Consider the following 12942-nt stretch of genomic DNA (forward strand, 5'->3'; position numbering starts at 1 on the left):
GGATAGATTATGGTCACAAATATGATTCTCCAGTGTAGCATAAAAACAAGCATGGTGTTCTAAATATTTTGATAAGGTACAATGATGTATCATGTTTATGATTATCATTTACACTGGAACATCATTCATCATGATTCATCAGTGTAGCTTTGAAATTCGTCTACAATTTTAAATATTTCAATATGCTCTATTAAAACATCCTCTTTGAGATCATTATTTATACGGGGGCATCATTCCTTATGGTACTTCAATCTATAATGATCTCATCTCAAATAATTTTTTATATTTATCTTTAGCATTGTTTTCTTCTTCTTTTTTTTTTTGCTATCGCCATCACAAAGTTTTATTATATGCTGCAATGGAGCATTGCTGAAGTCTCATGAGGAATGAGGTTTTAGAGTAGATTATGGTCTAAAATATGATGCTCCAGTGTAGCATCAAAAAAAAGCATAGTGTTCTAAATATTTTGATATGGTACATATCATCTTTATGATTATCGTTTTCACTGGCGTATCATTCATCATGATTCATCAGTGTAGCTTCAAAACTCGTCTACAATTTTAAATATTTTAATATACTCTATTAAAACATCCTCTTTAAAATCATTATTTATACGGGGCATCATTCTATAATGATCTCAAATCATTTTTTATATTTATCTTTAGCATTGGTTTCTTTTTTTTCCTTTTTTTTTGCTATCATCATCACAAAGTTTTATTAATTTTAAATTCAGTAAGATTTTTAAAACATTATATTATTTTTTAACATAAATCAAGACTAAAAAAAAAAAAACTCTAAGTACTTAAATTACTTAAATTTAACTATACATTCACTTCCTCGTTTGCAAATTTTTTCAATGTTGAATAAACGAAAAAATTTAAAAGAAACATATAAGAAATAGCAATGAGTGTGTTATAACAGAAAACTCAATTACTATTCAAAAAGAGAAAATCCAAAAAAAAAATAAAATTCAAATGATTAAGGTTTTTCTGAAGATTCTTTTGCAACTCTTCAATAGTTTGGTTCTTAAATAAAATAAACTGAAGAGTTAAAATTGATTCAGATTCAATTTACCGCAATGTTCAAATTCAAATGTTCTACTATTTACTATTCTTTGGGTTAAAAGAGAATTCTGACTGCAAATTGTAGAAGTTTCTTGTTTTACGTGGAAAATATCATTAAATAAAACATTTCACACTGATATCAAAATTTAATGGAATCTAAAAAATACATTAGGATCACATTTTATCTCTTTCCATTTACTTAAGAATGAATCTTTTATAAATCTTTGAAACGAAAAGTAATGAAAAATAGCAATCATTTAGGAAAGGCGGTCCATCGGAAGAAAATTCAGAAGTTTACTTCACTCCTCTTCTGAATGGCAACAGTGTTGATAGCCAATCAAAACATTTTACACATCCTCACGAAACAACATCGTTAAAAAAAGAGCTTCAACTCTATTTTTCGGCACTTATGAAACAAATCGAGGTACAAGAAACACTTATATATTTTGTTAGTAATATGGAAAAATATGCATCTAAACAAATATAAAATAAATTAAGCTATACATATTTATTAATTGTATGATTATGCATATTGATTTACTAATTTTTATTATTTTAAAATAATATGATAGAAAATACAACTAACATAATAACATACCCTCCAACAATTGAGGTGTTAATGAATCATATTTTACAATAGTTTTGAGCAAAAGCAGAATTTTATCAGAAATTTAAGGCATTACCATTGATCTGACTATTTCTAAAGCTGTTTAAATTATTATTATATACAGGTAGGAAATCTTTTATTTCTTATTTATTAAGATATTAACACATTACCTTCGTCCCAACTGGGGAAAATTATTTTCTGGAACTACGAAAAACTCGTAGCAATCGGAAGGTACGCAAGTATGCTCTGCCCCTAAATGCGATCAATACATGAAAATCACCTATCTAAGGTAATGCATGTTTATTTTTAAGCGGATATTTTTTTTCCGTTTCGTACTTAATTAATTCATTTCATTCAGATTTTGATCATACTTAATTATTTCATTTGATTTCAAATCCAGAAATAGATGGGTTTTTTCATCAGTATATTAAGATAGACAGATCTATCTTGTTTCTGCAAAATGCATTCGAATAATAAAACATTTTTGCTACCACTCTTTGCATTTTCAACAACCAACGAAAAATCCTCTCTTTAAAGTAATGCTATACCCAAGTAGATTAAATATTAAATAAATTAAAATAAAATAAATATTGCCGTTGAATATCTTCTAGTTTTTGCTTCTCTTTTCGTATCTGACTGTATTTGTAATAATTATTGTGTTCTAAGTTTGAATTTTTTTTAATCATGCTTCATAAGATTTTATCCATTCTATAATAATATGCAGTTCACATAAAATACTCTTAAATTCATAATGAAAGCATTTAGCTCAAGAGATTTTTCCCTCCACTTTTCAACACAAACATAAGTCAATATAAATTTTGTATTATTACAGCGAAATATTAACATATTGTTGGCCGGTGACGATTAAAAACAAGATATCCTAAATAATTTAAGAATTGTTTTAGCGTAATTAATTTGTGCCTAGGACATAATACGTCATTAAAAATGTGTGATTCCTTTTTCAAACCAATAAAGAGTTTAACAAAAATGTTTCATTATTAATAATTATTTTGCAATACGAAGATAGTTCAATCCATCCTTCACTGTTAGAATAAATAATGTATTTATATTTCAGATCTGAAGCTGAAACATAGTGCCTTTCAAAAGCACTTCAAAAGTACTTAGCACATTTTTCTGCAAAATACTTCTTTGCATCATTATAAAATTTGCATTTGGGCATTTATTAGAAGAAAAAATTCATACATAAATTTTAAATTATCATAGAAAGCATGATAAGAAGATTTAGAATTCTTATACGTGTTGAATTTGAGTAGCAAAAGGAATGATATCCAATCAAAATATTTTACATGTTCCAACTAAACAACACCATACCTAAAAAACACTTTCTCACAAGCTACATTTAAAAAAAAAAAAAAGTATTTAAAAATATTAAAAAAATGAAACCGATTTAATTAAAAAAAGGGGAACCATTACTCTCGTTTGCTGGCATTCCTCAGTAGAGCGGCAATTAATGCTTCCGATTGGTTGACACGTGTCAGACGATCTCTCAGTAGTATCGTCTTCGAAAATATCGCTACGCTGTCTTCTTCCTGTCAGAATCATGACAGGATGCGGAAACAACAAAATTATAAACGTCCACTTGCTCCTGGGATTCCCCGGATATGAGGTGGGGGCGTGGAGGGGGAGAAGCATTAGGACAAGCTTGTGACACGCTCTTGCCCAACCTTCTGACCCCTTGGAGTGAGATGCGGAAAATGGCCATCTCTCCCCCTTCTTCATCCTCATCTCTTTCTCTTTCTCGCGGAGAATAGTAGGGAAGATCTCCAAAACTATAACAACCCAAGAATAGCATCACGTACCGTGAAAGGATATTCGGATGTGAAGATGGAAGTAATTTCAACCATTTTTAAGAAATAGAAAATTTAGAAGTGAAAATTTAATTTATTTATCATGAAAATTTATTTTTTAGAAAATTTACAATAGTAAATATGTTATAGGAAAGTCTTATAAAATTTAAATATTAGAATTAAAAAAAATACGCTGGTACAATTTTGGCAGTATCATAGCATATTTCAGTATATCGAAACAGTTTTTGATTTTACATGTCACAATTTTATTTATTTATTTAATGCAAAAAAATTTAATTTCTTAATTGTCACAGGATTTATATGCATATGCATGCTGCTGATGATACAATTACAATTTTGCTGATGATACAATTACAATTACTGATACTAGTACAATTTTGGCAGTATCATAACATACTTCAGTATTTCGAAACAGTTTTTGATTTTATACGTCATAATTTTATTTATTTATTTATTTAATGCAAAAAATTAAATTTTTTAATTATCACTGGAGATATATATGCATATCTCTCTCTGCTGATGATTTTTATTTATTGTATTCATTTTTTCACATAAATGTAGTTTGTGTACTCTATTCAGAAAGAGGATTATGAATCTTTATCAAGAAAGAGAATTAAAAACAGACAGTACAACGATCCATCAACGTTAGATTCAACTGCGTTACCTCCAAAAGCCGAAGACATAACTGGCAATTCAATTATTTAATTCTTTGCATTTGTTAAAAATAAGAAAAGGATTCTTATTAGCCAAATATTTCAACAAATTTAAAATCAATATTTAGTTCAGAAATTCAGAAACTTCTCCGAATTTTTTAACTAAAATTGACAGCTGAATTAAAACAATATCCAATGATTGAAAACAAATATCTTCTACAACTTTTTTCATAAAAGTGCTTTTTCCATTTTTGCGAAACGTTGATCCTGCCGTTCTAATGCTAATTTGGAAAACGATGGGTTTGCCTAAAATATCCATTCAGTTTGATTACAAAGATGCCATTTTTCACATCAATGAATTAAAATTTTCATATGTCCTGTAGTAAAAATATTTATAGAGAATTATTGCCGTCCACTAATGGTCCTCGATGACACTTAGAAACTTTTAAAAATGGATAAAAAGTAGGTCAGGTTCTGAATTATTTAAATGAATCTAAACACTTAATTACTATTGTAAAAGTTTGTATTTACATTAATTAAAAATTTTAATAGCCCAGATAAGGAATCAGATCATAAAAGGCATGAAGAAAAAATTAGCCTCTTCCAGATAAGGCACGGCCAAATAATGTAAATTATCAAGAGTAAATGAAACGTTATATTATGCATTTCATTTATTTTAAGGTGGTATCAATATCTGATATTTTTACGTGGTTTTTTTTATAGTAGAATACACATTTCAATTATTCTTATTTGGTATTTCTATCTGGTACTTAAAAAAAATTCTTAAAGCAACTCGGAATTCTACCGAAGTAACCCAACCTAAAGTTTGTTAATCCAACCTAAAGTTTGGGTTAAGAAATTAAATAAATACGTATTTTTGAATTTAATTAGTTAATGAAGCAGCTAATGAATCTAATTGAAATTCAGGTTTTCATTAGCAGTGGAAAATCTTAATTTCCAATAACGGTTTTAATGAAGATTCTAACATAACATCTCTTTATAAGTTTTATTCGGTGTTTATTCCGTTACTTTAAAGTAGTTCAGAGTCTAAAACAATAACCTAACCTAAAGAATGGGTTGAAAAATTAAAATATATTTATTTTTTAATGTAATTTAAGGTTTACGTGCAGATTTAAATATTACATTCCATTATAATTTTTACTGTTACTTGACATTTTTGAACTGGAAAACATAAGCTTGTTTTATATTTATGCTTTTAAAAAAATTAAAATTTGAGTTTTTGATTTAAAAAAATAATAGATTTAGGACCATTTTAGAATACTTGAATATTTTTCAATTAGATAAAAAAAATGGTACTAATAAGACTATAGTGTTAACCTTATGTCAATGTGAAATTTTGAACGGTTATCCTCCTTAAGCTTTCCCGCACGGTAAGTGACGATGCAGGAAAACGTTTTTAAAGAATTTTTTTCTCGCGTGAGCTAGAGCAAAGAACATTCGTCCTCGTGTAGCGTTGTATGTCTATTTCAATAATTTAAAGGAAATAAATAAAAAAAAAATAAGAAATAATTTTTGAAACTTTTATGTTTCATGTAATGCAAAAAACTAGAATAGAATTGAATTTCCAATATTCCTTTAAAATCCCGTTCAATTTCCTAAAGAACTAGCAAAAAATTCTTTTTTTTATATAAAAATAAGTGGCAAAATATATTTTTTTTAGAAGTACAAACATTTTTATAAATAATAAATTTACTGTTAAAATTAAAATGTTAAATGAATGGTTTTTCGTAGAAGTGTGTAAACGTTCTTGTTTTTTTACGATTACCTTTTGAGAGGCTGATATCTTAATCGAGATTTCCTCGAATTCTCTTCAGCGACAAATAAATCGTAACTTCAACAACAGTGGCTCTTAAAAGACAGTTGCGGGCAATTTTTTGATCGGTTTTTCGATCAATCAACTTGGCTTTAATTGATTGACCTTTTTGATGCTGAGAGTGAAACTCGCCAATGGCTGAATTGATCCAAAAAGTATTATTTTTTCACTTTAAATTTAATAAATATGTAATTTTTTTAAGTAAGGATTTATTTTAAAAGTATGGCTTCTGAATTAATTAAACGCGAAAACGTCATGTTCAAATTTTGCAATTTAACCGGTAGAACAATTTAGCATAATATGAAAAATAATTTTCAAGGAATATATTTTTATCAGCAATAGTAGTAATTCTAACTAATTAAATAGCAGTTTCTCCATTTTATTTTAGCAATTACAATATTTATACTTTTCATGTATTCGTAAGTACGAAGTTTTTGAATATTGAATCTGGCTCCCGAGTAAGTTTTTCTTTTACCCTAAAAACTGGCTTAAAAAATGAAGGCCAAAGTGCGATATTCTTTTCCATCTGCAATATTCGATCGAATTGAAAATTTTAAATTAATGTCCAAACATGCAAAAAATTTGAAAGCAGAATTTGATAGAAAAAAAAACAATAAATCTAAGCAGATTATATTAAATATGTCAGATATATTATTGCCACAAAGCAATCATTAAATGTTATTATTAAAAACATAATTGGTAAGTTAATAAGATATTTGTATTAACGATACGCTGAATCTCTTGTTAACTTAAGTGTAAAAGATATATTATTCTAATTTCTGTATGTTCGTAAATTGTTATCAACGCCATTTATACACATGGATTTGATACAGTCGATGCATGAAACGCACCAAACTAGTTTTTATTTTTAAAAATGTGAACTTTTTGTTAAAATGGAACAAAAAAATAATTATTTATCAAACAATGCTATATATTATTTTATTTTTATTGGTTAGAAAAAAAGCTTAAAAGCAATTAACTATCGGAAATATTAATAAACGTTTGCTTAAAAATAAATAACTCATTGAAACTACGATCTTCCAATCCTTTATTTCATTGAGGTGACAGAAGATATAATTCACAGTTTTGCATATTTCTTGTTAATGGTAGTCGGCAACTTTTCCATACTACTGCAAAAAGATATTAGATTTACTCTAACTTTTTGTGTCCCCCCTATAGTACATATGTACATCAGTATAGAGAAGAAATGGAATTGCAATCTGAAAATATCACCTGCAGACTTGTGGACCGCCCCTTCACATATCATACTCAAGAACAATTCTCACACGCTCTTACAGAAAGTGGGTGACCATGTCAAAAGACGTGATGACAGACCCTTTATGACGCTGAATTCCGATCCCTCCCCTCCCCCAACATGAAGCAATTTCTCGTAAAACTCGCCAAATATTTTCTTAATTGTGATTCATTCCACGCCGAAATAGTCGTAGGAATAAGAGGCTGACAGAGGCAGTTTAGTAAGAGAGAAATTAAACTGAATATGTTGTTCTCAAGAAGGGGATAACGGGAACTTTAAAACGATTAAATTACTATACATTTTGATCGCTATTCCTCATTTAAATCGCTTGATATAGTTTTATTTTTTACCATTATTTGCGTAAATTATTTTTCGTATTAGTTATAATAAAAATTATTTTTTAATTCATAAAAAATTCGTATGTACAGTAAATACCATTTTGGAAAACATATATTTAATATGATTTTAACATAGTGTATTTTGACGTATTATTAAATTATCAGTTAAAATATAATATTTTAATTTTGTTTAAAAAAAAGCTTCAGTAAGGGGAAATACCAGTCAAACATTTTTCAAAATGTAAATTTTTTTTACATACTATGGTAGGTTATTTTGTAAAAATAAACTATATTGTATATTTTTCACAAAATTTTATCTTTTGGTAGAGTTGCAGTTAACAAGGCAACGATGTTTAACATGCAGCATAAATGAATCTTCAAAACTCAGTCGCTTTTTTTCGTATGTAATTTTGTTTTGCCTGCAGCCAATTCAAACAATTTCACAAATAAATATCAAATAATAATTATATTATTTCCTCCCAACATACAATATGCATTTGTTTCTTCACTTTTAAAGTAGTTTTCTGCATTTCAATTATATTGCTTCATCTGAATTGAACGTGGTAAATCCAAAACGGTACAATCGAAATATTCTGTATGTAATTTTGCTTTCTATGTAGTCAATTCCACCAATTTCACAAAAAATTATAAAATAATAATTATATATTTCATCCCAACACACAATATGCATCTGACTTTCAGCTCTGAAATGGTGTTTACCATTGCAATTAATGTTATTTCAAACCTAAGCTCTTAAATGTTCAATTATTCATGAAAAGTCTTTCAAGTAATTTTGTTTTGTAGACAATTTTCCTAATTTCCTTAATAAGTATGTTACATTAAATATAAATTTTATCACAGCATGCAATATACATCAGGCATTTCTGATCTAAAATAGTTTTCAATATTTCATTATTTTCTGGTCTAAAATAGTTTTTAATTGCTTCATTTGAATAGTATGCCGTACATCTTAAACGAATGTATCAAAAAGTTTTGTATGCTATCAATTCTCTCAATTTCTCAAAATAGTAATTTACCACTCTTACCCCAGCATACAATATGCATCGGCTTTTTCAGCTTTAAAACAGTTTTCAACGTCTCAATTAACATTACTTCATCTGAATAGTATGTCTTACATTTTTAAATGATATTCTTGCCGGATAGAAACGGCAAGACTCTCGAATGTTCGACGATCCATGAAAAGTTCTTTTCGATAAAAACCAGGCATTTTCTATTCTTGGAAGAAATCGGAATCCATAACGAATGTTGGAAAGTGTATCTGTGAGAGAAGAAAGAGAGAAAACGTCTTAGAGTTTTCTTCCAAGAGAGGCAAAGGCAGCTGCGGCTTAGAGAACGAGCCAAACCCCAGGGAACAACGGTTGCGGATCCTGAAAGCCGTATTTGTTCACAGGTTCCAACTTGATTAGAACCGGATGCTTTGTTGAGTCTCTGCCCCACATAACGCAATTACAGCCAGCTAGGGTTTGTTGTGTAATTCGGTTAGTGGGTTATGTCTTCTTCTTCTTTTTGGAAAAGCAGTACCAGGATGAGAAGAGGGGGAAGGAAAGGAAGGCATGCCCAATTGCCTTCCGATCTGCCTTCTGAAGGCCGAGATTTCAGCAGCCTTCTAACTCAATCACGCGCTTTTCTTCTACACAACAACGAGAAAAAAATACATCGCTTGCCATTTTTACCCCCTCCCCTTAATCAAAAGGGAAACGAAACCCTTCGATGATATGGGGGGGGATAGAGAGAACTGGGGGATGGTCGTGAAAAACAAAGCGTCGATTTAAAATGCCTGGTGAACAGTGTCTGTCGAAATGTGGGGTTATGTGTATCTTATCTGAGAGGGTATCATGTTGAAATATTCCTTTTTTATTTCCAAAAAAAGACTCTAACAACAAAAGAGAATACTGGAATAAAAGCGAGGTAAAGAGATAATGAAATAAACTGCGTAAGGACAGTAGTTTTTTTTTTTCATACGGAGATAATTTGAAGAACATATTATTTTGATAGAGCAAATGTTCAAGAACATTGTTTTTTCCTGTATAAATAGTATACGAATATTATAAAATTACTATCTTGAATAGTTTTTGTTTTTATGATTTTTAATCATGCATGCAGATTTGTATATCAATTAAACTTTACTCTGCTCCAGTGTTCAATTCTCTACGTCATTGTAAATTTTGACAAAAAGTACTTAAATACTTTATATAACATTTTCTCTGATAAATATTTTCTGTCATATGCAATTACCATTTTTGTCTTTGTATATTCCATTAATATGATTTATTTTTTCATTATATTAATATTAGTAATTTTATTTCCTGTTTCATACAGACATAGAGTGGTTTAGGCACAAGGTTGTCATTGTGAAAGGCCGGGTTCTATTCTTGCTGGTGGTTTGAAGACCACCTAGCTTCAGAACAGTTTGTCTGGGAAATAAAAGTAGCGGGTACAAGTTCGTTCGAAAATAGTGAGCAATGTACAGCCAACGTACAATGCTGACATTACAACCATGATGCTGTTCATTTTGAAAATTGTGGAACCTTAACCTTCATGACCCTTTGCCTTACAACGAGCTGGTACAAGAGTATTTTCGTTTTACACTACAATATATATATATATGTATATATATATATATATATATATATATATACATATATATATATATATATATATATATATATATATATATATATATATATATATATATATATATATATATATATATATATATATATATATATATATATATATATATATATATATATATATATATATATATATATATATATATATATATATATATATATATATATATATATATATATATATATATATATATATATATATATATATATATATATATATATATATATATATATATATATATATATATATATATATATAATTTATTACCGTTATAAAAATAATGAAATGATTTTATAATGATACAGAACAAAAATTTTTGCAGAACTAGACAAATCTGTGTTATTATACTTCCACCGTCTAATGTAATTTTATTACTTTTTTATCCTTCTACCAACCAACTTATATTAAAATACTAAAACAAAATTTAATTTAAAAAAATTTGTCTAAAGATATACACTAGTTAATCAGAAAGAATGAGCTCTTGCTAAGAACAAAATTATTTATTGAAATTCAATCAGTATATTTCGTACAAAATTAGTTTTTTTTTTACTGCAATAATAAAAAAAAAACTAAAATGAAGCATTTAGTCATATTTTGTGCTTGAATCCATAATAAAATAAAGTTGCGTCCTATATGAATGAACCAAACAGCTAATATTCCCTTATAACAAGCAACAAAAATAAACTCAGTTTACGAACGAATCTGCAACCAAACCATTAAGGTCCCGTATGTCCCCTAACACCAAAAGTGTTCCATTTGGTCAAGGAACAATTAATTATTGTTAATTACCTAATTACGAGAGGTTGGCATGATCCTGGACCAAAGCGATTGCCCACTTACCAGAGGATTCAGAGAACTGGACATTAGTCCAGCATCCCCCTCTCCTGCACTTTTACTCCCTCGACGAAGGGGGGAAAGGGTGACGGTTGATTGGATTGTTCCCCCCTTCTTCAACCCTTATCACAAAGGGACCTCTCCAGCCTCCTTTTGTTTGCTTCAGCCCTCTTATGTCAGAAGGTGGAGTGGTCCTGTTTTTAATGACAAACGCAATTTTATCTTCCACTGAGGAGGAAGATGATAATATATTTAGACAAGCATTCAAAGAAGACGCATGAGAACTGATACAATTTATAGAGATCATATAGTATTTAAACAGTGTCGAATATTAAATATATTTATGATAGTCTGGAAGACAAGAGCATTTCTAGTTTCCAGGAATTTTTTATGGTTCTAGAAAAAAAATAACGACAAAATTTCTTCACTTTCCTGTTTAACACAGACGTGTTAGATTTTATACAATTTATAAAGGTTCTATAATATTCGAACAGTGTCTAAAATTGTTAGATTTATTAAATATATATATATGAAATTCTGGTTTGAGCGCCGTGTTTAGAGGTATTTAAAATCCTTGGAGAAAAATTGCTGGCAAAATTTCTCCCTTTCAATATATATATATATATATATTGAGACAATAACAAATCAAGCTTTTTGGGATTTTTATGATTCTTCAGTAAAAATACGTTTTAATCAGTTTTGAGAAAACATTTAGCCATAACATGATAAACATAAACATGATGATCACATAATACTCGTGATCATCAACAAACTAAGTTTCATTTATATTAAAAAAATATCTTAAATGAAGTTCTATCCTTGGTAGCTAATAAAAACACATTAAGAAAACCTTTTATTAACTCATATTTAAGATTTCAAAGTCACTTGATATTAGAGCAGTGTTTGAAAAATAAAATTAAAAAAATTAATTTTACTAAAAAAATATATTTGTTATTTATCATTATATAACTTATTATAAATCCCTTCTAATATTTGCCTTTTTTGTTCAAGAAGTCGTGTTGTATTTTTTTAAAGCAACAATATGGAGAAAAAGTGAAACATATCCCAAAAGAAGTTTATTTATTTATCGATAAATATATTATTAATATCTGTAGTTATATTACTATGTCATTGAGATAAAGGTTACACTAAAAAGCGATGCGTTACCCTTTATTGAAAAAGATTAAGTTATAGAATATATAATTTGCAACACAAAAACAAAAAATTTGGACTTTTTTTAAAACTTGTTCGCGGAGAATATTTGTCCATAGCGGTAATACTTTTAATTGACACTAATGCAAAAACTACTAGTATTTGTTTATTTTCACAAAAAAAAAAGAAAAAAAGTAAGAAATATTACAAAAGCTAGAAAAAAATAAATTATTTTTTCTTAATTTATTCTGCTAGTGCAATCCAAATATTACGTGAATGATGTATTTTTAATGATTTTGGTTAATAAATTATTTATAACTTTTGTAAATATACGAACTCAAAACAACCGAGAGTTGCCTGACACTCATTATGGAGAAAACTTTTTTTTTAATAAATTGTGAACTTGTTATTACTATCAACTATTTCGTGCCATGTGAACTGTACATTTACTTCTCTGCCTACTTAGTGAGATTGCAAAGAAACCGCATTAAATGAACTGTATGGAGCCATTTTCTCTATCCCTTCACTGTCAATTTGTTTCTCCGCGAAGATACCCAGATTGCTGGAAAACTTATTGTGCAACAGTGCCAATATCCAACTGTGCTAATTGTAACGATTAATGACGAAGCTTGGGCTTTAAATTTTGCCGTTTTCTTTACCTTTTTCACACATATTTTAATTCTATATTATTCTGCTCAACATCGACTTCTTTTTCTTCACA

General features: G+C 28.4%; 1 protein-coding gene across 6 annotated transcripts in view; it reads right to left on the bottom strand.

Moving 5' to 3' along the window:
• Positions 1–12942, bottom strand: part of LOC107451597 (hepatocyte nuclear factor 6-like) — a 268387-nt gene that overhangs the window by 177003 nt on the left and 78442 nt on the right. The window lies entirely within an intron of this gene.

The sequence above is a fragment of the Parasteatoda tepidariorum genome, chromosome 5, assembly GCF_982258835.1.
Source record: "Parasteatoda tepidariorum strain Cologne lab strain chromosome 5, Ptep-v5.0, whole genome shotgun sequence".
Classification (NCBI taxonomy): domain Eukaryota; kingdom Metazoa; phylum Arthropoda; class Arachnida; order Araneae; family Theridiidae; genus Parasteatoda; species Parasteatoda tepidariorum.